Below are 27,434 nucleotides of genomic sequence, written 5' to 3' on the forward strand. Positions count from 1 at the left end.
TGCTTACTGTGGTAGTTTGGGGAACTGAGCTTGATCCTCAGAATCCATTTTTTTTTTTCAATCCTACAAAAGCCAGGCATTGGGATGCACACTTGTAATCCCAGCACTGGGGAGACAGAAAAGGCATATCAGTGGGAGTCCCTGATCAACCAGCCTAGCATGCCTGCCATGGTCCCAGGCCAGGCAGAGACCCTTCCTCAAAAGCAAACAAAAAGCTGCAGGGATTGGTAGGTTGTTAAGAATACTCGCTGCTTTTTCAGAGGATCCAGTATGTACATCTATCTTACAACCATCTGTAGTTTCCACTTCAGGGAATCCAATATCTCCTTTGATCAATGTAGACACCTTTGTGTGCATACACACACACACACACACACACACACACACAAGGATATTTAAAACAAAACAACAAAATCCAAAAAGATGGATAGGGCCTGAGAAATGACTCTAGAGGTCACCTTTTGTTTTCTACACTTGCAATGTACTCATCCCTAAGGATAGAAACACACATGTGTACACACAGAAGCATAAACATTCACACACACACACACACACACACACACACACACAGAGAGAGAGAGAGAGAGAGAGAGAGAGAGAGAGAGAGAGAGAGAGAGAGAGAGAAGAAATCCTTTATACATGAGGCCGAATCTCCAGTCTCACTGCATGGGAACACATTTGCTGAGCTCAGCATTTCTTACTCAGTTGGCCTTTCATAGCAATGGTAAATATTGCAGTATTATTTACATAACTATAATGTTTTTTTCTAGACTGTCCTTTGGACATCTCTGGAGGTGCTCACATCCATTTTGTGAGGAGTGTACAGGATTTAGCGAGAAAACCAGGGATGCTAATGTTCTGTGCTTTCATTTCCTATTTTCACCTGTTAGTTATTTGATTTTTGAAATTTAACAGTTTTTATTTCAAACGTGCATAATTAATTTATATTGTCTCTAATTCTTTCTTCCCCTTTCAACTCCTTTGCCGTCCCCCAACTCCTTCTCAGTTCATGATTTCTTCTATAAGTATTATTGTTACATATGCACACATACACACACACATACACACACACACACACTATTGAGTTTATTTAGTGATGCCTGTTGTTATGTGGTGGTTTCTTCTCAGATTGAAACATTCTTGCTAGGTATGGTGTTGCACGCCTTTAATCCCAGCACTTGGGAGACAGAGACAGGCTGATTTCTGAGTTCGAGGCCAGCCTGGTCTAAAAGTGAGTTCAAGGACAGCTGGGGCTATACAGAGAAACCCTGTCTCAAAACAAAAAAAAAAAAAAAAAAGAAAAAAGAAAGAAAGAAAGAAAGAAAGAAAGAAAGAAAGAAAGAAAGAAAGAAAGATTCTATCCTATAAGGAAGCCCCTTAAGACAGGAAATAAATAATACAAAATAGCTTCAGGAAGATCTTGAAACTGACTGGATCCTCTAGGTACCTCCCTCCCCGAGAATAAACAGTAAAGACTCTCATCCCAGAGCAGCTATCAAGAAAATTCAGAAATAAACCCATTAAAAAACAGAGACTCATGAAGAAGAAACAAAGACCAATAGAGCAGCAGGAAGAGAGTCAGACCAACTATGCCACCTAGAAAGGACACTCTCCAATCTGTTAAGCAGCCTGTAGGTTCAATAGTGTGCTTCAAGTTCAAAGCACCTGTGAGCTGTTATCCAGACTGGGCGGGCTTTGATGAGGCAGTACCAACCTTCGGGTAATTTTCTTTCCTTTAAGTAACCCTTGACCCATATTCCTGTAAGTCACCCTAATAAAACTCATTAGTTCACCAATTGGGCTTTAGTGATGTCTATGCTTTGGTCTATAGCCAGTTCCCTGCCTTGGATGAGGAGACGCTCATTCACATCTCCCCAGAAAGTCTGTTACACACTACATATATGTACAAGTGCTTCAGCCTGATCCTGGGGGACTGTATAAAATACTAGGAGGCCCATCTCTGGAGAAAACGGATTCCCCCTGGAGTAGCAGCTATTGAAGGTAACTGAGTTTTATCAATGTGCAGGGCTTCTTAAATTCTACATCCACATGTTGTCTGGTGATGTCATTTTGCAGTCTTCATTTATAAAGCCATGCTAGATTTCATGGGTGAAGCTTCCCTGCCCTGTCCAGCAATAGGCAACCAGATCCTCAGGCATGTGCAATCGCTCTGCCCTACCTTCTATGATGTTCTCTGAGCCTTAGGTGTAAATGCTGTGTTGTAGGTGTACCCATTGGGGTTACGTATTCCATGATAACTTATTTTCTTCATTTTGATCAGTTGTGGGTCTTTGTAACGGTCACTATGTTCAAAAGAAGAGTCCTTGATGAAAGGTGACAAATAAGTATTTATTTATAAGTATTTGAGTTATAAGTGGTTATAAGTATTTGAGTATATAATCTGACGTAACTATGAAAGCCAGGAAAATATAAAGGAATCATGTGGGGCACAGGCAGAAGGAGCTGTAGTAAGGTATAGTGTGGTATAGGTTCTATGAAGGGGGAAAGGGAAAAACAGTGGTCATGAACTTTAGCTGGGGCAAGAGTATGAGGGTGATACAGAAGGAGTTGGGCAAAGGAAACATAAAAGAGAGTAACTGTGCTTGAAAAAAATAGAGAAACATATTCATATGCTTTTCATGAGCTTAACATAGTGCATATATACATATCTGCATAGTTTAAATTACGTCATGTGATAATGTAACCCTGAAGAACTCTAGACTACCTAACAAAGCCCAAGGAACTGACATGGGAAGCCTTCATTCAAGTTATTGGCCAGGGGCTTCAAAGAATCCCCAAACATTACAGGCTATTATTATGCCCTTTGTTGCTTCCTGGACCTTGATGGCAAGACCTTGTTGCTGAAGATGGCACCCATTTCTTTTTTTATTTTTAATTGGTTATTTCATTTATTTACATTTCAAATGTTACCCCCTTCCCAGTTTCCTCTATCCTCTCTTCCCTCCCCCTGCCTCTATGAGGGTGATCTCTCACCTGTCAACCCACTCCTGCTTCTGTTCCCCTATTCTGGGTCAAACATTAGCCAAAATACCTAACAAAGGGGAGCTAGGATCTATAGAGACCATTTCTGTTGGATAAGCATGGGCCCCAAGTTGAGGAATGGGGCCACCCACCCACCTCAAAAATGTTAATCCAGAATTCCTCCTGTCAATGGGAAATGCAGGGACAAAGAGTGGAACAGAAACTAAAGGGAAGACAATCCAGTGACTATCCCACCTAGGGATCCATCCCATCTGCTGACACCAGACCCATTCATTATTGCTGTTGCCAAGAGGTGCTCACTGTCAGGAGCCCAGTATAATTGTCCCATCAGAGGCTCTGCCAGAGCCAGACCAATACAGAAGTGGATGTACACAGCCAAACATTGGACTGAGTGATAGCACCCATTTCAAACACAGGACTTAAAGAAATTCTGCCACAGCTGACCAGGAAGCCTTCTCCCTGAGCCTTAGTTCTCATAGTATCAAAATGTGTCATGAAAGACACCAAGGGAGAAAAGCAATCCATAGGCTTACCCAACTTCGAAGACTGTGAGCCATGACAGTGGCCAGCCTGGCAAGAGATCCCAATGAAACAGTAAAGGAACATACTGCTGGTTAATCTGGGGTAACCAACAGCCATATAACTGGACTTAAGTTCTGCTCAGGATGAGGGATTACCTGCCGGATGCTGGAAAACTGGCCAAGAGTCCATAGCAAGAAATGTCATTGACTGTGGAAAAGAACCTAGTACTGACATTTTCCTAGATCAATACAATTTCATGTATGAATTTAGGTGAGATCATAGGCAAGGGAGAGTATGATTAACAGATTATCCCAGAGATCCAATGGCGACTCAGTCTCACAGTTGGTCTCACATACAGCCATGGGGGACTCTGGTTAACTTACAGATACTGTTCACACCTTAAAATATTCCGAAAGCTACCCCAGGACAATTTATATGCTCTTTCATGGCAAGGCTGAATGGCAGCTTTTGCTGTTTGATGGGGAAGAAGAGTCCTGTTTCTCTGCCAGTTTCATCTTGCTCCTCGATGCAGTTCCCACGTGTGTGCTCATGTCCACTTATATTCTTTGGGGCTTGATCTTTTAAAAGTAAACTGTAATACATTTAAAGGTGTATGCCTTACAGGGTGTCCATGCTTTTAGATTTCTTCCCACTAGCCACAGTTCTATGCTGTCACAGCATTTTTAATCCCTGGTGGAACTTGACCTTATTTCAAATATGGGACATAGTTATCTGTTCCTGCGGAAATTATAAAAAACATTTTTAAATGGAGCATGTAAATCAGCTGGAGAGCATTTCACTCCAGTGGGAAAACAGGATGGGAGAGAAATAGTTTACGTATTTTGAAAGTTTGAATAATTGTAATAATCTATGTGTTATCTCTCATGCTTTAAGGGTTAGGGACTGGTGGAGGAGTAAGAGCTAATATGTGGGATGATCTAGGTTACTGGTTTTATACAATGCAAGCAAATACACTGACCACTTTCACAAAAAGATTTTCTTTATAGATTTCCTACCTCTTTGCATATAGCCCATGATATTTTGCATCTGGTCTATGATTTCCAGTCCTGCATCAGTCTATGGTGCTACATTTGTCTATGAGTCTTTACCACCGACCTGTGATTTTCTGCAGTTGGTCCACGTCTCTATGTATCTACTCTATGACTTTATCTGGTTCATTGTTCTCTGCATCTGTTTGACTCTCTGAATCAGCCCATGACTCTCACAATTGGTCAATGATTATCTCTGGTCTGTGATTCTCTATATCTGGCCCAGGACTCTCTGCATCTGGTTCATGACTCTCTACATCGGATACTTGACTCTCTGCCTCTTTTCTGTGACTCTATGCATCCAGTTCATGAGTATCATTGTCTTTCAAGCTGCTCTGCTATTTGAGGGAGCTTGGCAGGCTTGGATGTGCACCAGCTCTCTACTCTCTTTGTTTGTGGGAATTGGTTTGAGAGTGGCTGGCACAAGCACTCTGAGATTTGGGAAAAATGATCTTTCTCTTTCAGAACACTCAAGTGTGTCTGCTTTTGCAGGAGAAAACAAAAGGCAGAGAAGAAGAGAAACCAAATGCATTTGTTATAAGATTTCTTCAGAACTACTTTGCCACAGTCTGCTCTTTGAAACAGTGGCTTAATGATCATTGAGTGAAAGCAAAGTCAACATAGATCAAAAAGTGAATAATGTTAACACAATTATTATATATATATATATTTTATAATAAGTACTGTTAAAATAGTATTTAATACTAATACTCTACTAATAATTACCCAGACCAGGGCCCTTAGAGGACTAACTATGAAATTTGTATAAAATCTGAAACCATAATTTTGAAAGCAGATATCTGTGAGGTAATTACAAAGTCATTGAAATGCTTTACTCATGGTCTTTCAGAAGGTTCTAATATAGTAAATAGTTCTTATCAGGGCTTATCATTTGTTACTGGAAAACTTATTAGTATGTTCTTACCTGGAAGAGACTATTTCTCCCACTCTTAACATTCCTTAGTTGTTGATCTAGGGCTAAGGTCTCCTGAGTTTTCCACCATCCATTTTGGTATGTCTATTTCTGTAACATATTTTAGTAGACATGTCAGTAAAACTTGATATGTGTAGCTTCTGGGCCATAAATTTGAGAGAGAGCAACGAGGAGTTTATGGGACAGTTTTGAAAAAACAAAACAAAAACAAAAACAAAACAAAAGGAGGAAAGAGAAGGGAGAAATTCTGTAATTATAATTTTTAAAGGAAAAATGATTTTTAGAACTATAATTATTACCTCTCATTCTCTGACAAAACTTTGAATGGCCCAATTAATTATCTCCTCACATAGGACATAGGCTTGTTCGGCTATGAGCTCTTCTTCAGTAAATATGTGTGTATAAATTAGATGTGTAATAAGGGGCTTTAAGTTCAAAGAATCTAAGAAGATACCTTGATACTCTTTTTTTTAGGATTGATTGCAGGCAGAGAACACAAGATCAGTTCAAAGGTTTTAGTCACTAATAATAATAAAAGAAATAATTTCACAGTCTTTAGCAAATTGTGAAAGATGTACAATTCCTTGTATATCTTTTACAGCATGAGGTATATTTGTATTTTGTGTAACCTGAGGTTTTCCTGAATTCTTTTCGACTTTTGGAAATATTCCTAAAGAATATTTTTTGAATATGTTGACTAACTGAACAGGAAACTTATAATTGACTGGGGTTTATACCATTCTTTTCTTTTCTAATAAAAGCCACTTTCATATGCAGAATTCTTATAAAGCTTTCCAGCTGATTAAAAAGCAAATATTCCTTGTTCAAACCCCATCAGTTTAGCTTGTTATTATTGATGCATATGTAGGCACAAGTTACTGTCTCATTGATATTAACTATATTAGAAGTCTATGGTAGAATTCTAAGAGGGCACCTATGGGTGTGCATAACCCACGTCTCATGGGACACATCCAACATAAAATTGTAAAGTCACCTAAAACATCACAATACTTTGGTGATGATTTTTGGAAACACTGAAGCTATTGACTGGGAACTTTGTCCATGACACCACCTCATTGAAATTTCAAAGTCAGACCTGCTTGTGTACCTCGAGTTTCCTTCCCCATATTATGGGGGGGAACCCACAACTTTCTCATAATACAACACAAGTGACTGCAATATCAACCATGCAATGATCTGGATTATGTCGAAGGATGGGAGTAAGGTTTGTTGAAGGTTCATGTCAGTCCTCTGGTGAATCTAATATAACTGCCAAGAGGGGGGATCTGTGGATGAAATACAGCGTCTATAGCTTCTAGCTCCCCAGAATAGCTTTTAGCTGAGCTATTAAAAATCAAGCCAGACATAGAGTTATAATTCAATTGTTTTCACCAAGCAACTTGAATGAGCTTGGACATAAACCATTCTTTAGTAAAATTGAGAGGGAAGCTCACTGCTGCCAGGCTTCTACCACATGAACTCTCCCCACACAGACAATGAGAAATGTGCAATGTTAATATATTGGAATTTTTAAAAATTTTGTCATTTATTTTGTAGCAACAATGTATTCATACATCTAACATGTAAGTCCTGGGATTTTAGTAATCCAATAAGTACTCTAAGTATCATTTTGAAAATAAGCTATTTTGTTAAGTCTGATCTTATTTTCTTTGTCGTGATCATGATGAAGTAAGGCCTGAAATGTCTTAATGGTTGACATGGCATGCAAAACTATTTTATAACTATTTTCTGCCTTTATGCCTCTTGAGATGAAATTTTCAGGTAAATGAATGGATCTAGAAATTTTCATCCAGAGTGAGGAAACCAGACCTAGATCTGGGATGATGATAACTCCAGCAGGTCATTGATTATTCAGAATTGTTTTTAGCCAAGCATTGGGAGACCTTTGCATCTTCTGTCGTTTTTCACTTCTTTTTTCAGTGTCTTAAACTTTTTGTCATACAAGTTGCTCACCTGCTTGATTAGAGTTACCTTAAGGTGTTTTATATATTTTGAGACTATTACTAAGGGTGCTGTTTCCCTAATATATATTTATTTTTATCAGTCTGTTTGTCATAGGTATACAGGAAGGCTACAGGTTTTTGTGAGTTAATGATGTATCCTGCTACTTGGCTGAAATGTTTATCAGCTGAAGGAGTTTCTTAATGGAATTTTTAGGGTCACTTATATGTACTATTATTTCATCTACAAATATATACTTCTTCCCTTCTAATGTGTATCCCCTTCAGTGTCTTACTACCCTAGCTAAGACTTCAAATGTATATTGACTAGGTATGGAGAGAGCAGACAACCTTGTCTTATTCCTGAGTTTAGTGGAAATACTTTCCGTTTCTTTACATTTAAGTTGAAGGTGGCTATAAGCTTGTAATAAACTGTCCTTATCATGTTGAGGTATGTTTCTTGCATCCCTAGTCTCTCTAGAACTTATCTTGAAAGGGTGCTGGGGTTTGTCAAACGTTTTTTTCTCCAGTTAATGAGATTATCACATGGTTTATTTCTTACAGTTTGTTTATATGGTGGATTACATTTACCGATTGTAGTATATTAAATTATCCCTGCATCTCTAAGATGAAGTCTACTTGACCATGGTAGATGATCATTTTGATGTGTAATTAATTGGCTTTTTGTTGACAAGTGTATATTTATGAGCAAAATTGGTCTGTAATTGTCTTTCTTTGTTAGATATTTATGTGGTTTGGTATCAGGGTACTGGTAGACTTAGAGAATAAATTGGGCAATATTCTATCTGTTATAATTTTGTGAAATAATTTAAAGAGTATTGGCATCAGCTCTTCTTTGAAAGTCTGGTAGAATTCTGCATTAAACTCATCTGGCCTTGGTCTTTTTCTGCTTGGGACACTTTTTTTTTGTTTGTTTGTTTTTGTTTTTGTTTTTACAAGACAGGGTTTCTCTGTGTTGCCCTGGCTGTCCTGAAACTCACTCTATAGACCAGGCTGGCCTTGAACTCTGGCCTGCCTCTACCTCCCCAGTGCTGGAATTAAAGGTGTGCGCCACCACGTCTGGCTATTTTAATGGCTACGTTTATTTCACTAGAGGTTATAGATATTTTTAACTTTTGTTTACCTGATTTTTATTTGACTGTGGTATAGGTGGTTTGCATTAAGAAAACTATCCATTTCTTTTAGATTTTCCAATTTCATCAAGTACACTTTTTTAAAGTATGTAATGATTTGGTGGATTTCCTTGGTATCTGCTATGCACTTCACTTTAATCTCTAATTGTTAATTTAGAATTTCTCTCTCTGCCTTTTAGTTAGTTTGGCTAAGAGTTTGTCCATCTAATTGAGTTTCTAGAAGAACTAACTCTTCCTGTGGTTGATTCTTTGTATTGCGTTTTTGTTTGTTTGTTTCTATTTTATTGATTTCAACCCTGAGTTTTACTGTTTTTTGTGGTGTACTCCTTTCTTATGTGATTCTCACTTCTTGTTCTTGAGTCTTCAGGTGTGCTGCTAAGTTACTAGTATGCAATTTCTCCAAAATCTTTATCTGGGCACTCAGTACTATGAACTTGCCTCTTTCAACCACTTTCATTAGTCCATAAGTTTGGGTATGTTATATTTTAATTTTCATTTGACTCTAGAAAAATGTTAATGTCTTTCTTAATTTCTATCTGGATCCATATTTTATATTTAATTTCTATCTGGATCCATGAATTTCTAAGCATGCTGTTGTTGGTATCCAATTTTAATTTTTGGTGGTCAGATAGGATGCACAGTGTTATTTCAGTTTTTGTGGGTCTGTTGAGGCTTACTTTGTGTCCAACAGTTAACTTCAGTATTCCTCTGTTTACTTTTTGTCTGGATGACCTGCCAGTTGGAAAGAGTGGAGTTTTGAAATCAGTCACTATCAGTGTGTGAAGATCAATATGTGATTTAAGATGTAGTGGTGTTTCCTTTATGAAATTGGATGTCCTTGTCTTTAGTTCATAGATGTTAAGAATTGCAATATGGTCTTGGTGGGTTTTTCCTATTGTAAGATCTTCGAATGGCTTTGGTGACTTGCTTCTTAGATTCATTTGCTTGGAATATCTTTTTCCATCTTTTACCTTGAGGCAAGGTCTGTCTATCCTTGATGTTAAGGCATGCTTTTTGTTTGTTTGTTTTTGTTGTTGTTGATTTTGTTTTGGATGCAGCAGAGGGATAGATCCTGGTTTTACAACCATTATGTTAAGTCTTTGGTATTGTTTTTTTTTTTTTTTAAACTGGCGAATTGAGACCATTGATGTTGACATCAGTGACCAGTGTTTATTGATTCCTGTTATTTTCTTGTTGTTGGTGGTGGTGTGTGTGATTCCTCCATTTGATTTGCGGCTCTCAATTATTTATTTTGTGTGTTTTCTTAGTTGTCCTTAACCTCTTGTAGGTGGAAGTTTTCTTACTAGTATCTTCTGCAGGTCTGGATTTATAGGTAGATACTGCTGGAATTTGGTTTTATCTTGGAGTATCTTTGTTTCTCCATCTATTGTAACAGAAAGTTTTATTTGGTATAGTCATCTTGACTTTCATCTGTGGTCCCTTAGAGTCTATAGAACTTCTGGCTTTTAAAGTCTCCATTTAGGAGTCAGAAATTATTCTAGTTGGTCTGTCTTTATATGTTACTTGGTCTTATTTTCTTTGCAGTTTTTATCATTCTTTCATTGTTCTATATGTTTAGTATTTTGATTATTATGTGCTGACATGAATTTTTCTGGTCTAGTGTTATTTTATGTTCTATATGCTTCTTGTACAATGATAGGCACCTTCTTCAGTTTGAGGCAATATTCTCCTATGATTTTAGACCAGAATTTCCTTTCCTTCTTCTATTCCTATTAGTGTTAGATTTGGTATTTTCATAATGACTTAGATTTCCTGGATGTTCTGTACCAGGATTTATTTATATAAGTCCTTTATCCTTTCACATTTCCTTTACCTGAAGTATCATTTCTTCTGTTTTGTCTTCAATGTTTCTCCCATCTCTTGTCTTCTGTTGGTGAGGCTTGCTTCTGAAACTCCTGTTCAAGGTATTAAAATGTCCATTTCCAGATTTCCCTCAGTTTATTTTTTTTCCACTTTCAGGTCCTGAGCTATTTTATTTATGTCCCTTCACTATTTGTGCTTTTGTAGATTATTTTCAATGGACTTATTAATCCCCTCTTTAAGGAACTCGATCACATTCATAAAGACTATGTTAAGGTTCTTGTCTTGTGCTTCAGTGATGTGGCATTTCCAGGGACTACTAGAGCAGGGTTCCTGGGCTCAAGGGAGACAGGGATGCACAAAATGTCCTGGCAGTTATTGATTTTGTTTTTACCTAGGCATAAGCATCTGGGTTTGGGAAGGTTGTAATTCTAGGTGCTGATAACTGGTCTTGTCTTTGTTGAGTGGGAAATTTGTTTTCTTGGTTTCTGTTGCACTATCTGGTTCTCAGGAGAGTATACATGGCTATGTGTTGTCTGGTTGGGAATATCTCAGGATTCTGCTAATTGTTACCACTATGGGTTTTGGAAAAGATGTGTTTCTAAGTATTTGGAGCTGATATTTAGGAATAGAGGGCAGTGCTGACAGGGTCCACAGGAGGTATTATAGTAGAGTGTTTCACCCATGTCTACCAGTTCCTGGCAACTGGGGCAGAGAGTAAGGAGGGGCGACAGCAGGCAGTCAGCAGCAGAGTTGCAGATGACACTGATTGTTTGGTTTTGGAAGAAAGGAGAGGATATGAAAAACTGAGGCTTTGCCTGCCCCCTTCAGTGCTCTCCTTGCTTCTCTGGTGGTTTTGCCATTGGGGTTCCCAGAAAATTGCTGCTGGAGCTGGGGGCTAAGATGAAGGGATGTGTCAAGAGGAGATGGGGGCAGAGAAGCAGGGGAGGCTGGAGTCTACTCCTGGGTTGGGGACCTGGATTTGGAGGAGGCTAAATGAAGATCTGCAGTTAGCATACCTGGTTTCCTGTTTTGTGTAGCTGCCAAGTTATTTATATGAGATAGGGGCTTGTTTTAACCCATTTGATCTGAGTATTTAAAGATCTTTACATTCTGGTCCCCTTGAGCCATCTCTTAAGTAAATGCTTACTTTGTGACATGAATTAAATACTGCTGGCAAGACTGAGTTAAATTTATATTACCACATCTCGATAGTAGATAGTGGTAGATTCTTTTTAAATGTGTAATAACACTGGGGGGGAGGGGGGATATTGAGCCCAGATGGGAAAACTTCATTAAACCTATGTATGTGAACGTGTACAATGATTTATATGAATCATATGCAACTCTACAGAAATGGAGAATAACATGACGCTTAATGACTTTTCCAGACATCCAAACTGCTCCTTTACCTTCTTTCTTCTGTATTTGAGAAAGTGCAAGGGTAAATGGATGGGAAGGGTTGTAGGTAGAAAAAGGAAGATGGGAAATGATGTAACTATATTGTAGTTGAAAAATTATATATATATATATATATATATATATATATATATATATAGTATTAGTATAAATATGGAATCACCAGGAAAGTGTGGCAAAGTCTTACTGATGTAAGCATAGATGATTCCAAAGCCTCCAGTTCCTAGGTCTTACTGTGAGGTTTACTAGCAGCTCTGGATTTCAACTGTCAATAACTGTGAATAGTAACAAGCCTGCCACAGCTTGATTCCAGCCAACTAAAGGAGACACTGCCTAGAGTAAGCAGGCTATTTTAGTAATACTGCAGAGGCTTTTGTGCAGTGAAGCTTTAATCTGGGTCGAGAGGAAAACGCATTCTCTCCTCTTTACTTTGCAATAACTATTGACTCAAGAAATCAGTCCTCATTTTACAAGGAGAGGAAAAGTATCTTCTTACATCTTGCTTTTTCTCAATGGGCTATCTTTAAGAATAGCATAGGCTTTATACTACTAGTTGCTACATACTAATCAGAATACTTTAAAATGTTTCCCACGGTGGGGGGTGGGCCATGTCAAGTACCCATAAGAGACATTGTGTTTGGTTAGTATAAGTATTTATTTGAGCTCCTCCAAGGAGTGATAGCATTTTCAGTCAGCCCTCACCAAGAGAAGAAACAGCGCCTAACAGCAAACTCTTTTCACCGTTCTTGAAGTTAATATTACAGAAAATTGTCTTTGTGTGTTTGCCTTTGAATTGTCCCCTAAGAAAACAATGTGCAGAAGAACATGGCCACAGACACCTGTGGAGACCAGCTGAAGAGGGAGGAACGCTTTCTGACATTCAGCAAGAGGACCCCATGTTAGCTTACACGGGATTCCATTAGGCTCCTCCCAGGGACCTAGCTTACATCATCTTCTTCACCTGTTACTGCAAGGTGCTTCAGGTGTGGGCTGCATATAAAAGGGCTGCATACAAAAAGGCACTCCTGGGCTTGTGCTCTCCCTCCCCCTTCCCCTCCCCCTCCCGTTCCCTTCCCCCCTCTCTCCCCACATGTTCCTCCACAGCCCTCTCCCCTTCTCTATCCTTCTCTGTCACCCTCTTTCTGCCCTCATGGCTCTGCTCCTGTCTCTCTGCCTGTCTACATGTTCACTAGTCTGCCTCTGTATACCCCTTCTCCAAACCCTTACTCACTTCCCTTCCCTTAAACAAAACTCTTACACCAGATCTGTGGCATGGTGTAATTTCTCAGGGGAACACCCAGTCATGGGCCTGTCCCCATGCAACATAATATTTCATGACATCACATTTCAGTTTCATGGCTTTAGAAAATATAAATTGTGACAAAATATTTTTATGAATCTTTTTTTTCACAAAATGTGATTACAATAACATAAATTTTTAGGATGCAACCTAACATATATATTGTACCCTAACAGACCCAAATAAAAATAACTGTTTTGTATACAAATGGCTATTTTTGAACAAGGCTGTGATTAAGACAAATGAAAAAGTGAAGTTTAGAGAGTAAAAGGAAGGAAGGAAGGAAGAAAGAGAGGGAGGAAGAAAGGGAGGGAGGAAGGGAGGAAGAAAGGGAGGAAGGAAGAAAGAGAGGGAGGAAGAAAGGAAGGAAGGAAGAAAGAAAGGAAGGAAGGAAGGAAGAGAGGAAGGAAGATAAGAAAGAGAGAGGGAGAGAGAGAGAGAGAGAGAGAAAGAGAGAGAGATGGGGCAGGGGTTAGTGCTGGTAGAGAACTTCCCTAGCATGGTTGAGGAGGAGAGGAGAGGAGAGGAGAGGAGAGGAGAGGAGAGGAGAGGAGAGGAGAGGAGAGGAGAGGAGAGGAGAGGAGAGGAGAGAGGAAGCCACCTTTGGGGTTAACAGTTACAACTGATAAATCCATACCTTATGGTATTTCAATGTCTACGCAGACTTATCTGATAGAATGCTCTTCTAGACAGAGGGTATATGTTATTTTCCTCAAATTTAAAAATTTAGCTGTATAAAGTTTTAAATGTAATTTACCCACTGTCAATTTGCCTTATATCCAATGATTTAATCTTATCTGCAAATACATGACTATAAACAGAAATGAACAATATTTAAACTTTCTTAACTTTTAGAGGTTTTCAATATTGTTTTTTTTCCAAAACATGTAACATTTCATTTCTTCTTAAATAATATATACTTTATTTCTTGCAATTGTCATTGTCTGCTATGTCTGAAAAGGTCTTCATTTGTGTGGCAGATTCTTTGCCTGCCAGACTAAGTATTGTACCTTCTGAAAGAGACCATCTGCTAGGCACAACTCAGCCACTGTATGTCTGGGATACTGAGAAAACGGATCTTCACACTTGTGAGGGCTCTTCATGGCAAGGAATGTCTGCCATGAAGAGAAATAATCCCCCTTTTGCAGTATATATAGGGCCCAGGCAGAACACAAAGCCTTCAGGCTACAGTATTGGAGAAATCCCCCGTAACCCGAAACACTGATGATGGTAGTAAGATGAAGCTTGGAAATTCTTCTGTGTTAAACTAAGTGTCTACACAGTTACTAAATTGAGAAACTCAGTATCCCGACCCGTGAGCTGGCTTATGTGTGAAGGTTCTTGGTCTCACACCAAGTATATGACATCCAGCATTCACACTGTTGGATCAACCTGACTCCAGTATGCTGCCTTTTGGCTTCCATGCCCTTACTGTGGCATGCATGCACAAGGATACAAACACACACACACAGAGTAAATAAAGAAGCACATAAATAAAAGTAATAAAAATCAAAGCTAAAAAAAAAAGAAAGAAAATACCCAAACAGTTATTATTTAAAAGGTAAATAAAGGTAAATGCATGTATACTATATATTCTCACAGGCATATGATGAAATATTTATATTAATTTGAATATAGATTTACTGAAGACATGAAATCATGGCTCTTTTAGAGTACACAGATTTGAATTCAACTGGGCTTCAGGAGGGAGAGATGGAGAATGAGGGAAGTGGGAATAAGTCTAGAATATTCTACACTGGTTGTTTAACAGAAATTATCATCATAATAGAGTTTCTCCTTGGTTAATATGTTATTTAATTTTTTTCAAACACTGTCCCTCTTTTCTGATCTGTTTTTAAACTATTTGCCAAGAATTCACTTTTAAACGCAGCATGATATTACAGTTTGCCAATTTTTAATAAAAAATATTCTTGTTGGTATCTAAACGCAGAGATGTGGTCATTTTTTTTTATTAAAAAAAAGAAGTAAAATCAGCTATTTTACAAAACATCCAGTTGATAATCTAATTTCTCATAGAGGACGAGGAAGAGATGGGATTTTTTCTGTGTTGTGCCTGAATTTCTGATGCGTCATGGAAGTTATAATTGAATTTTACCAGGAGTGAGGGTGGCTTTTTCATTAATACAAAATTACAGTTAGAAGTTCTTATTATAGCAGCTGTTTATCCAATGGTCTCAGTAAATGTGCTCCGTGCTAGTGACAGTTCATTCTAATGACTCTTCTCAAACAACGGCTGTATCACTTTTTCTTGGGAATGTGACCAAATGTCTGGTTTCTCTAGATTAAACACTGGTTACAGTCCAAGTTAGCACATGGGAATCCACCTAGGGAGCCAGGGGCAGATGGGGGTGGGACGGGGTGGGGGTGGGGAGGATTAAGGGGTTTGCAGAGCATGGGAGGCAGGGTTGGGTATTTACAGAACTGCAACAGAGGAATTAGGATTTTGCCTTACTCTGCCCACTAGTAAGATACCTTCTCAAATATATTGGCAAAATTTAATGCGACTTTTATAAACTTGTGTAGTCTAAATGTATTCAAAGTGTGAGTCTGGTTAGAATGCACCATGACTAACTTTCACTCGTTTATAAAAGTCTAAATCAGTGTGAAGGTGCCATCTAACAGTATTTAAGAAATATATCCAAGTTCATATTTTCATCATGGTATCCTTTTGTTTACTTTAGTCCCAAATCAATGCAGGAGGGTTCTATCACCACCCTCGTGCAGCAATGAACCTCAGTTATGAAAGCATTGGTTTTAGAAGTTGTATTTGTGGAAAGAAATTGGGTAAAGGGGAGAAAAACAGGACAGAGAGGTGGGGGAAGTGATCAGAGATAAAGACATTATTTTACCTGGTCAATAATATCGTCACCGAAAACCTAAGCGCTGAACTTTGCAATCCCTTTTAATTGAAAGAGTACAACCACACAAAAGAGCAGAGCCCCCACCAAACAGGCTGAGGGGACATAGCACAATAAAAGCCCTCAGCAGCATGAACAGTGGGATGTCAATTTGTCTTCGGGGCTGTAGCACCTGCTCCTAATTGGTGCAAAGCATGCAGCAGCCTCCTCATGGCTTAGCACATTCTACTGTCTCCTGTATAAGCAGGAGGAGCAGGAGAGCTAATTGCTTTTTAGCCAGCTGATCAACGTGCTGCGCTAATAGCCACAGATAGAGGGCCTGCGGATGCCCGCTAGCAGCTTGGGGTTAGTTTCTTCTGGTACCTGAGGCAGTTGGCAAGCACCTCTGAACACGGAGGGGGCAGATAGGATGCCTCCTCGGTTAGTACGTTAAGGGATTCTGTTTATGCATCTCCAGTAATTTTTTTTAATGTGTGTGGTGAAACGAAAGTGGATAATAATGCTTCATCAGAAACAAGAGCATAATTTGTGAATGAATCAGTCATCTTCAGACTTAAGAGAGCGAGCGCTGGTGGTTTGTAAAGAGATGAGCAGAGACAATCTTGGCACAAGGACCTACTGCATGGACTCGCGTCGACTAAAGATGAAACTTTAAAGGCAAGTAAGTTCCTTGCTCCCAGCTTTTGCTTACTCTTTTAAGTTTAAGATAGCAATGAGCTCTGCAGAACCTCAAGAGCTTGTTTTGACGTGATATCCCTCTGTTGTGACATCACTTTCTCTCACGTTGTTCAGTGTGTACAAGAGTGACTTACTTTATGGAAATTCAAGCATGCTTGCTTGCCCTCTTTACTTCCTGATGGCTGAGCAGCCTTGTGATTTTTGTGGAGATGCCAATGTATATATAAATGCCTTTGAACTATAACTGTTTCGTTTTTTTTTTTTTAAGCGTAAATCAGTTTCTCTAGTTATTTGTCTCTGGAAGTATAAAACCTGGTATGCTGTGTTTTATGTGCACAAACACTAGTGTTTACTTTTATGTGTGACATTGCTGAAGGTACTAATTTATAAGTGAGCTGATTGGTGAACGGTTAGCAATGCCGTGCAGCCTACCGGGTTCTGTTGGACTGTGGATCTGAGTGCTGATACCGGGTTCTCTGCAGCGCACTGGAAACTATGTTACTTTGGGGAAGTGTCTGGGAACAGTACTGGATCTATGCTGACCTTTTCTTGGTGATACGAAGGTAGTTCTACATGGTCTCAACAGCTTTCCTACTTTACAGACATGTTTCCTTGGGGAAATGGATCCCGAATAACTAACTACCTTCAGGCTCAGTCTCTTGAGACTCTTAACCTGTGTGCCATGGACACAAAAGCATCAAAGTAATGGAATTTTACCCCAGATCTTCAGAGCCCAGGTAGACTAGCATGCAGTGCATTCTGTGAACTGAACTCCAGGCATGCTTGCAGAAAAGGACTGTCTGTCAGGAATTGAAAGCAGATACCCAAGTTATGGTGTTACTTAACTCTAGACAAGAAAATATTTGTTTTGGGTTTTTTCTTTTTTTAAAAAGGCATGTATGTTTTAATTATAGTCTGTCATTTGCTTGGTCTATGGGCAGGGTTTATTTTTTATTTTTTTAAATAAAGATGTTGATTTTCCCCGACGAGCTGCCTTTGCTAGGTGATCCTTTATTTTGTTCACCTGTGGCTGAGTCAGAGTCACAGTTTATCTGCACCTGAGCTTCTTCAAGTTTCAGTAACTTGATGCCTCTGCCTGTGGACTCCTTCTCCTCTGAGAGAAAGGTGGAGTTCAATGGGTGTTCAGTTCCACTGAGCAGTGACCTCCTCAACCCTCAGCTGGTGCTCAGCAAGCACTGCCAGTCCTTAGAGCCCTTGCCCAAAAGTTACCCTGAAGCTCTGATCACTAAAGGGTCAGAGCAGATCTGAGAGCGAGACTTGCTCATGAACTGCCTCCATGGGAAACATGGCCTGGCCATGTAATGGATGCTGCATATAAATAGATTTAAATAAAATCTTTATGAGACATTCTTACATTGAAGATATGTTAGTTGATAATTGATGAGACCAGTATAAGTAGGAAAATTATAAAAATCAGTTACACAAAGCATTCATGATTTCAAATTTAGGATAAATACACTTAAAGGTAAAATGCTCTGTTTCTTAATATCTCCACATTTAAAGTTTGAATAATCAGAGTTCTTTAATCCAATAGTTTCTAGCAGGCAGGCAAGCATACTTGTGCCTTCACTGACACTGTCAAACGTTTTGGTTATTAGCCTAAGTTAAAAATGAAACACAAAATCTCAGCACTTGGGAGGCAGAGGCGGGTGAATTTCTGAGTTCGAGCCCAGCCTGGTCTACAGAGTGAGTTTCAGGACAGCCAGGGCTATACAGAGAAATCCTGACTCAAAAAACAAAACAAAACAAAACAACCCCAAACAAACAAACAAACAAAAAATCCAAAAAACACAAAAAGCAGCTGTTATTTTGATGACCTATGGCAATATTTTTGATCACACAATATATGTTAAGGAAATACATGCTGGATTGTTAATTATTCATGTCTGTTACCACTAGACCCTAAGGACTTTTACTTCATGAAAAAAGAGACTATTTTATGAAAATAAAATTTAAAAAGAAAACCCAGGGATGACCAGTTTGTAAGGTTTGAGGATCTTCTGTCCTGTATTGCAAAATTAAAGGTATGACTTGAGGAGACCCTTTATTCCTGTTCATGCTATTAAAAATGACAGACCACTGCATGAACCAATGCTTAGCCCAAATTGTAAACCCAGGAGACCCTTATATTTTATTGCCTTCCTAATACTGACTTAGAAATACATGGTTTTAAGTACATTCAAATCATTAGCAATCGTCATGTAAACAAAAAGACTGCATTACTTTTTAAGTTCATATTGCATTTGTGTTGATCACATTTTAATGTATGTGTGTATATGAGTGTGCACGCCCAAGCCATGGGATAACGTTGGAAGCTTTAGGACAACATATAGAAGACTGGCCTTTCATTCCCACCCTGTGGTGCAAGAGCGTCGGCATGGAACTCATGCTATTGGTCTCGGCTGTAAGAGCCTTTACTTGTTGGACTGTCTTTTGTATATGAGCTCATGTTGCTTCTTAATGAAGAGGTTGTGTATGTTGCCTAAATATTCCATTTTGCTTGGGATTCTGTGTTAATTGATTCACCACTGATTAGGGTTATAGTCATATTGTTGTATATTTTGGAGCTTTTTTTTTTTTTCCACTACAGTTTTCTTAAAGCGTTATCCTTCCTCCCAGAATCCTTAGTGAACTAGAAACATTGTGTAATGTCCTGGTGCTTTTCTACCTGTAAAATGGTAGTGTGAAATTGCATCGTTGAAACAATTGCTGTAGTTCCAAGTAATTCTACAAACAAACACACTCACCTAAAGCTTGCCTGTGGGGGGGGGGGGCACATGCTTCGTTGTGGCAGCAGGTGCGCGAGCGTGTGTGTGTGTGTGTGTGTGTGTGTGTGTGTGGTCACTTTACAAGGTTTCGGACAGGACTGAAAACTAAAGATGACTTAAGGGGCTTTGTGGGTTGTTTTCCTATGATGCTAAGATGAAAGCAAACTATTGAAAAAAAAAACTGTGGAAATTCATCAGGACCCTTAGTGGATTTAGAGAAAGTAAGAACAACTCTGAGTAATTACAGCAGGATCATACTTTCCCAAAGCCACGTGCGCAAACATCTTAAAATGAGCTAAGAAGAAATGTGACATGGTGACCGAAAAAGTGGATTTACATAGAAATTAGAATTCAATCCTGCCTTCCTCAGGGTTGATCTTGAAGGTGAGCACTAACGACCTTGTCTTATGTCTGCATCAGGTACCATGTATCAACTAAAATAACAGAACCAGATGTGGTGAAGGTTGCTGTCTGTTGCTCTCAGTCTGAACATACGTCATAAGACTCATGCTCAGAACCTACGTGCTAGGTGGACGCACACACAGACACAACAACATACATTGACTAGTGCACCCATTTACATCAAACTGGATGCACCCCCCCCCCACATACACATGTGCATGCATGCAGAGCTATCTATGCTCACATGACCAGAAAAGGCATGCTTCTATATAGTTTATACACTCACACACGTGTGCGCACACAATGTACTATTTATATAAGACACATTTGAGATTGTGTGTTTCCTTGAAACTTCGGCAGGCCCCTTAAATTGCTGTTTTCCCAGAAGTTTTATTTACATTATACCTTTCAGAAAAGTTACCAGCAAGGATGCCCATAGGAAGTCTGTGGGTTGTTGGTGTTAAATAATCTAAAATCCAGTTGTTTTAGCTTTCTTGGATTCACTTGTTAATGTGATATGTGTACCTCGGTGTGTGTGTGTGTGTGTGTGTGTGTGTGTGTGTGTGTGTACCATAATAGCAACAAAACTTCTGCTCGAAAATAAGTTTCCACCTGAGCAGACAAATGGACTGATCTTCTCCTCTCTCACAAGCAGTTTGAAGGATGTGTTCAGCCATGAATATGAGATCATAGCTACTGATCCCACCAATGCAAAAGGCACAAGTAGTCATTATTCCAGGAAACTACAGCAAAGAAAGCACTTTTCTCCTTCAGGCTGGTAAATAGAAAATTCAAAGCTTGTTCCTTGTGTTTCTTGATCGGCAAGGAGCTGACAGGAGGTGTAACTTCTATGAAGCTTTTAGAGAGTAAACATTCTCAGGCCGTGGCAGGTGCAGAACCATCACCACTTTAGAAGGACGCTCATTCCCATGGCCAGTGAAAGGGCGGGTTCAGACAGAAATGAGCACTGTTTCCGGAATGGAGGACGACAGTGCAGGGGGGATGAAGTACGTCATTCAACTGGACCCAGCTACTGAATGCCTGCACTGTGTCTTCCCAGAGGTGTCAGAATGAGTCTTTTCTGATTCTGCACCACTGAATCCTTATGGGGACGCAAGTTGTTTATCCAAGGACAGTGGCTTCCTCTTTCACTTTATCACTTAATGGATTGGTGTCTGCAACTTCGCACACATCGCTGGAATGCAGAGGAGCATCTTTAGAACTGGATGGGAGTTTCTGTTGCCTTTAAACTCAACATTTCAGCAGAGGGACAAACAAAAATCACAGAGGTGTTTTAGAAACTGACAGAGGTACACATATACAGACACTCAGATACTCACAAAAAGAAGGGAAGGTATTCTACAATAAGTTGAAAGACAGAGTGAGAGGTGGGATAAACAGGAGTGCAGAAAGATCCACAGACATTGGGAGAAAGGTTAAAATTGAAGACACATACAGAGATAGAGGGAGAGAGGGAGAGAGGGAGGGAGGGATATAGGCTGTAGGCAGACAGAAGAGAGTAGGGGAGAAGGGAGGGATATAGGATATAGACAGGCTGACCTGGACAAAGACACATACAGAGAAATTGATTGACAGGAAAAAAAGCCTGCTAAATGATGGATGGAATATGAAATGAAGACCTGGTGTGCTTGGTTAATGCTCAGAGCTATAAATCATAGAACTGAGAAGGTTAGAAACAAGTGGAACACGAGTTAAGGTTAGCCTACACTCTATATGGAGGCCATTTCTCAAACAAATAAAACAACATAACCAAACACTATGGACAGGGAAATAGAAATGGGGAACAAGGAAAGAGACAAAAACAGAGATAGAAGGAAGGAAGAGGGAGAAGATAAAGAGTCTGTGTTCAAAAGAAGGTGGGGAAGTGCAGTGTGCAGATATGAGAGGTAGACAAGATGCTCTTCCGAGTCCCATAAGTGGGTTATAGATGGAGATTGTGTGAGAAAGAAAGTATAGACTGGTTCAACCTAGGTATGCAAGTATGCAAGCCATCTGGCTAAGGACAGTCTCAACAAGTAGGGACTGTTATGTGGCATCAGCATCAGAACCATCACCAGCATCAACATCAGAAGCACCAACATCATCATCACTATCATTATCATAGCTATTATTATCACTATTATTTTAATTATTATAGCCACCAACTTCACCATCACCATTATCTAAGATAAATTCATAAAAGCAGAAGCATTAATATCAGATATATAGCCAAGTACTTCACTTCCTCCTTATTCTTTCTCTTCTGTACATCATTTGGTATGTTATTTTGTCTATAAAATTCAGGTACAATTGATGACCTGTTGTTATTTAATTTTTACTTTCTTTTGGGACTTACAGAATATGTATTAGCAAGCCCATTGACCCGCTCAACTCTTGAAAGTCTGGGAAAGAATAAATATTTAGTAAATTAGCATGCATTTGCTCTGGATATTGTTTTCTAAGATCGAATATGGTTTTGGTGTTTTAATGTGAAATATTGCAGGAAGGCATTCTGTTTCCTCCCGTTGGATTTCTAATCAAACAAGCTGTTGATTGGCAGAAGCAATGGAGTAGGTGTCTCCTTCTGCTCCAGCTCACCTTGCAAAAGGACAATCGACATGATAATGGCTTCGCTTAGAAGCACATGAGAAAAAGGATAGGAACTTGAGACAGAGAGTTACTCTTGTGATAATGAAGAATAGAAATGAACTAAGGAAAATTAAAATAGATTAAAGCATAAATGCAAAGAGTCAGAAGGATATTTTTTTTTCCACATGCCTACTGGCAACATACAAGACAGATATTACTGAGCTGGACATTTAGGGATATTCCAAGTCATGTGTCTTTAGAAGTTTTATCTCTGAAAAGAGTCTTCAAAACCTGTCTTTATTTATTTATTTATTTATTTATTTATTAGGTATTTATTTCATTTACATTTCCAATGCTATCCCAAAAGTCCCCCACCCCCTCCCCCACCCACTCCCACTTCTTGGCCCTGACATTCCCCTGTACAGAGGCAGATAAAGTTTGCAAGACCAATGGGCCTCTCTTTCCACTGGACAGAAGGATATTTTTAATTGAGAAAAAATGTGGGTATGATCTTGAATTTGAAGGAGATATGGGGGAAAACAAAGAGTATGTCTGGTTTGTAAATGTAAATGTGCTCAATATAAGGATTAAAGCACTTCCAGGCTACATAGTAGAAAACAGCAGACAGAGCTTAATTCCGAATTGTGGGTTTATTTATTGGAAGGTAAAATTTTTAAATGCTTCAATGCTGAGCTCTCTCTCTCTCTCTCTGTCCCAAACAAATCATTTCTCGTGCAGACAGGAGCACATTTGACAAGACTCTGAGGATATTCGCAAGGGTCTGGTTTGAATGATTTTCCTCCACTTTCTTTGATGTGTTTCTAGAGTCTGTTTGCTAAATGAAAAAGAAAATATATTGAGTGTCCACTCTATGCCAGGAACTGTTCAGAGAGCTTTGACAGTGTCATCCACTTAGCCTCTGCAAGGGAAGTGATGTTAACCAGTCAACCAGATGGCCTCTTGTGACTGATTTTATCTCTTAAAATCTCTCCCTCCAATATGGGGTGACAGTTTTTGAAACAACATTGCATTCTAATCAGTACTTCAAACAAGGGATGCATGTTCCCCTGAAATTCCAGGATTTGGATTTTTGGAGAGATGGAAAAATGTCAAAACTTTTAGGTACTGTCCCAAAATTTATTGAGAAATCTTCATTTGAATCATTTTGGATTCTGAGTATGTTGCATGAATTTGTGTCAGATAATTATACTTCATTACAAAATTGCAAAAATTACATGTAAAGTGATAGTAACATTGGGAGACACTCACATTGTATGTTCCGGAAGTTAAGGTTCTGTCTTAGTGTTAATAGAACACAGAACACTGTACATACATAGAAGGCGGCTCCTATTTAGATGTTGATTTATTTTCATGTTACTGTTATTATAGGCTTTTTATTTGTGTGTTTAGGGGTGTGTGTGTGTGTGTGTGTGTGTGTGTATGTATGAGTATCCCCAGAAGCCAGAAAAGGATGTCAGATTCCAATGTTGTTTCAAAAACTACCAACACATTTTAGGTGCCGAGATTTTCAGATAAAATCAGTCACGAGGAGTCCTCTGGGTGACATCACTTCCCTTGCAGAGGCTAAGGGGATGACATGGCCAAAGCTCTCTGCACAGTTCCTCACACAGTTCCATATATTTTCTTTTTCATTTAGCTGTAGGAATAGGTGGCTGTTACCTGCTTAACACAGGCAATCTGAACAAAACTCCATTGTAAAAGCATCAAGCAAGAATAATCTCAGAAATCGGTCTCTACTTCCCTTTCCTATTAAATTTATATACAGAGATCTATCTATCATCTGTCTATCTATCTATCTATCTATCTATCATCTGTCTATCTATCTATCTATCTATCATCTATCTATCATGTATCTATCTACATATCTATCTACATATGTATCTATCAATCTATCTACATATCTATCTACCTACCTCTCTACCTACCTACCTACCTACCTACCTAGTACCTTACTTTCCCTAATTAAAACAGCAAGTATCCATTGTTCTTTTTGTCATCTCTGTCATTTTTAACTTAATCTTATTTCTGAACACAGTGATGTCATGGATGTCAATCATATGAATCTGAAAGTACCATGCTTATACACCATGCTCTGGCTTTCTAATTTTCTCATCAATAGACTTTAGTGGTTCCTTTATATATGACTAATTTACTTTTGAGGGAGAGGTATTCCATCTGTGCTTTAAACAATTTCCTCATCTTCAGAAATGTATAAATAAAGTCTGTTGTTGTTTTCTGAGGTTGTGGTGATGTTTTTAGGAATATGGATACTAGCTCCTTGACCCTAACAGAGGATTTCAGTTTCTCACCAGAATTTCAGCCTCTGGGAGGAGACAGTGAACACTGGCTCAAGCAACTTTGCTACCATAGGAATGGGTGAAACTAAGCATTTTGATGTCCCCAACACCCAGGGATAAATGAGCCTTCACTCACATCATTTGTAACTTAATTCCAGATGTTGCTAACATTCAGCTCAATTAAGTTCTCTCACACCACTCAGTCAATTAATATGTCCATTAGTGGAGACATAAAGTCTTGTACTCAATGGATGTGAAGCTTAGCCTAGGCCTGCCTGCTTAACTTCCTTTTACTGGGCTGGGGTGTAGGCTCACTTGGTGAGTTTGGTGAGTGACCCTGTGAAAAACATGTTTAGGTGAGATCTGCAGGCTCAGTGAACCTTTTATTTCTGGTGCTGAATGGAAGATGAGTTTGGACATTCTTCATTTAATAAGAAATGATATACTATACTGAGGAATAATTCCCCCAAAACAAAAACCAATATGGGAATACATGAATAGATGCATGGATGGATAAAATCGATAGAGAAATTTTATTTAGATGGCTAGCCAGGTAGTTGATGGGTGATGGACGATAGATGGTATATTATACATAAATGATTAAAGGATGGACAGATGAATAGGGGAGTTGTAGGTACAGATGAATACAGATCATATGTAGAGGCTGGTAATTCCTAAGATCTGTAGTTTTCAAACTAGAGATTCAGGAAAGTGGATGGTACATTTTGGTCCAAGTCCCCATCTGAACACAGGAGAACCAATATCCCAGCTTGAAAATAAGCATAGAGATTTTTTCCTCATTCAACATTTTCCATTCAGGCCTTCAATAAATTGGGTGAGGGATGCACACACTGAAGAGAACAATCTGTTTTACATCCTGAAATATCCCCACAGATGCACTGATGGGTACCCACAAATGAATAATGCTGACCCAAATATCTGAACCTCTCACACACAGTGGGCATGTGGAAATATTCATCATGTTACCTTATAAAACCTAAATGATTGCTACTGAATCCTCTGTAGAAGGGCTAAGTTTTAGAGGTGGAAAACCAACTCCCTACTTAATCTTACTTCGTGTTGGTTGTAGAAGGCTTATGTGTCACCAAACTTTTGGTGTATTTCTCTCTTTGCAGCCATTTAGGCAGGGAAAACAGATTGTCTTAGAGATTTTTCTGTCCAACTCTGTCATCATGCCCATATGTAACCACTAAAAATTATACAAGTGCCTTGGGATTCTTCTGCTTAAGTCAGTGATTGGTTCCATAGCCCACCGATCTTCCTTCAAAGGTTCTTTATGAATTTGATGTTGTGTACCAGAATTTGTCACTTTCAACAGGAATGATGTATGAGAATGGAGCAATTACAACATGAGATAATCAAGACTTTGAGACTCACTCTCTTGGATTGTTCTCTCTTCCCTGTGGATGTCTCCTCCATAGCAGAGGCAGGGGGATTCCAGGGCATAGCAATGGTCCAGGCCAGGCCAGGCCAGGTGACATCTGGAAGGCACTTGCAACAGAGGATATCTTGAGTATTTGTTTTGTTGTTGTTGTTTTGTTATGATTTAATTTGGGTTTTTGGATTTTACGTGGTTTTGTTCTGGATATATTTTTTGTCAAACTTACCAGTGTTTATTGATTATTCTCCACATAGGACACAAGGCAGGAGGAAGCAGATGGCCCTTACTGCAATATTTTCTATTAAGCCTCCAAAATGACATTTCAATGCCCTCTCCCCTCTTAGAAATAGTATCCAAGGCAAATGCATGTTCATTTATCAAGTATTTGTTATTTTTTTCAAACTTTCAAAACTTAACTGGTTAGAGTACTGGCTAATATACATTCTATAATTGAGGATGATGGATAGAATCTTAGCAGGGCTGCCAACATCTTCTCACATGTGCTTCTCCAGATCTCACGTGGGGGCGCTCCTAACTCTAAGACAGTAATGCAGATAAAAAAAGAAAGTGACTTTTCATTAGGAGGAAAGCATCCTTGTCAATTGAGACAGAAGAGAAAAACATGGGAGAGTCCTCAGTGGGTGAGCAAAGCTTATGAGCAGGCAGATGCTTTTTATTATATTTCATTCTTTGTAGGTCAATGTTGAGCTGAGTATGTAGAAGATAACAATTCCTTTAAGTTAAGCAGTGGACTTACTCTTACAAATTTGCTTTTCTATTAAAAATTTTGAGATTATGGGATAATTATAGCACCCACTCTATGGTCCAGGACACATCACTATGGTAAAGGGGACAGAACAAGATGTGAAAATATGCCATTTGTGTATTCTTAGACAGCATCTCTCTTTTATGTAGCTCCAGTTGTCCTGGAATTTGTTTTGTAGATCAGGCTGGCCTCAGAGTCACAGAGATACACCTACTACTGCCTCCTGAATGTTGGAATTAAAGGTATTTAGCCACAGCTAGCTGCTGTCAAAGATTTGGTTTGAACCTAACAATAAATGAATTCAATGTTATTAGATTATGTAACAGTGATTTTTGTCATTTCAGTCCTCTATTTGTTGCATAAGATAAACATATGTATACAGGCATGTGCGTGTGCACACACATACACACACACACATGTGTACACTGCGCACGAGTACATACCCATT

The 27,434-nt window shown here is 39.0% G+C and overlaps 1 protein-coding gene across 11 annotated transcripts in view; it reads left to right on the top strand.

Moving 5' to 3' along the window:
* Positions 1-27,434, top strand: part of Pcdh15 (protocadherin related 15) — a 1,443,104-nt gene that overhangs the window by 649,970 nt on the left and 765,700 nt on the right. For 10 of the 11 annotated variants that reach the window (XM_021175219.2, XM_021175220.2, XM_021175221.2 and 7 more), the window contains exon 1: positions 16,312-16,699. The exons of the other annotated variant lie outside the window; for it this stretch is intronic. The gene's annotated coding sequence lies outside the window, so the exon portion shown is untranslated. Of the gene's footprint in view, positions 1-16,311; positions 16,700-27,434 lie in introns of those variants that run through there. 11 annotated transcript variants of the gene reach the window in all.

Source organism: Mus caroli, chromosome 10 (genome assembly GCF_900094665.2).
Source record: "Mus caroli chromosome 10, CAROLI_EIJ_v1.1, whole genome shotgun sequence".
Lineage (NCBI taxonomy): Eukaryota > Metazoa > Chordata > Mammalia > Rodentia > Muridae > Mus > Mus caroli.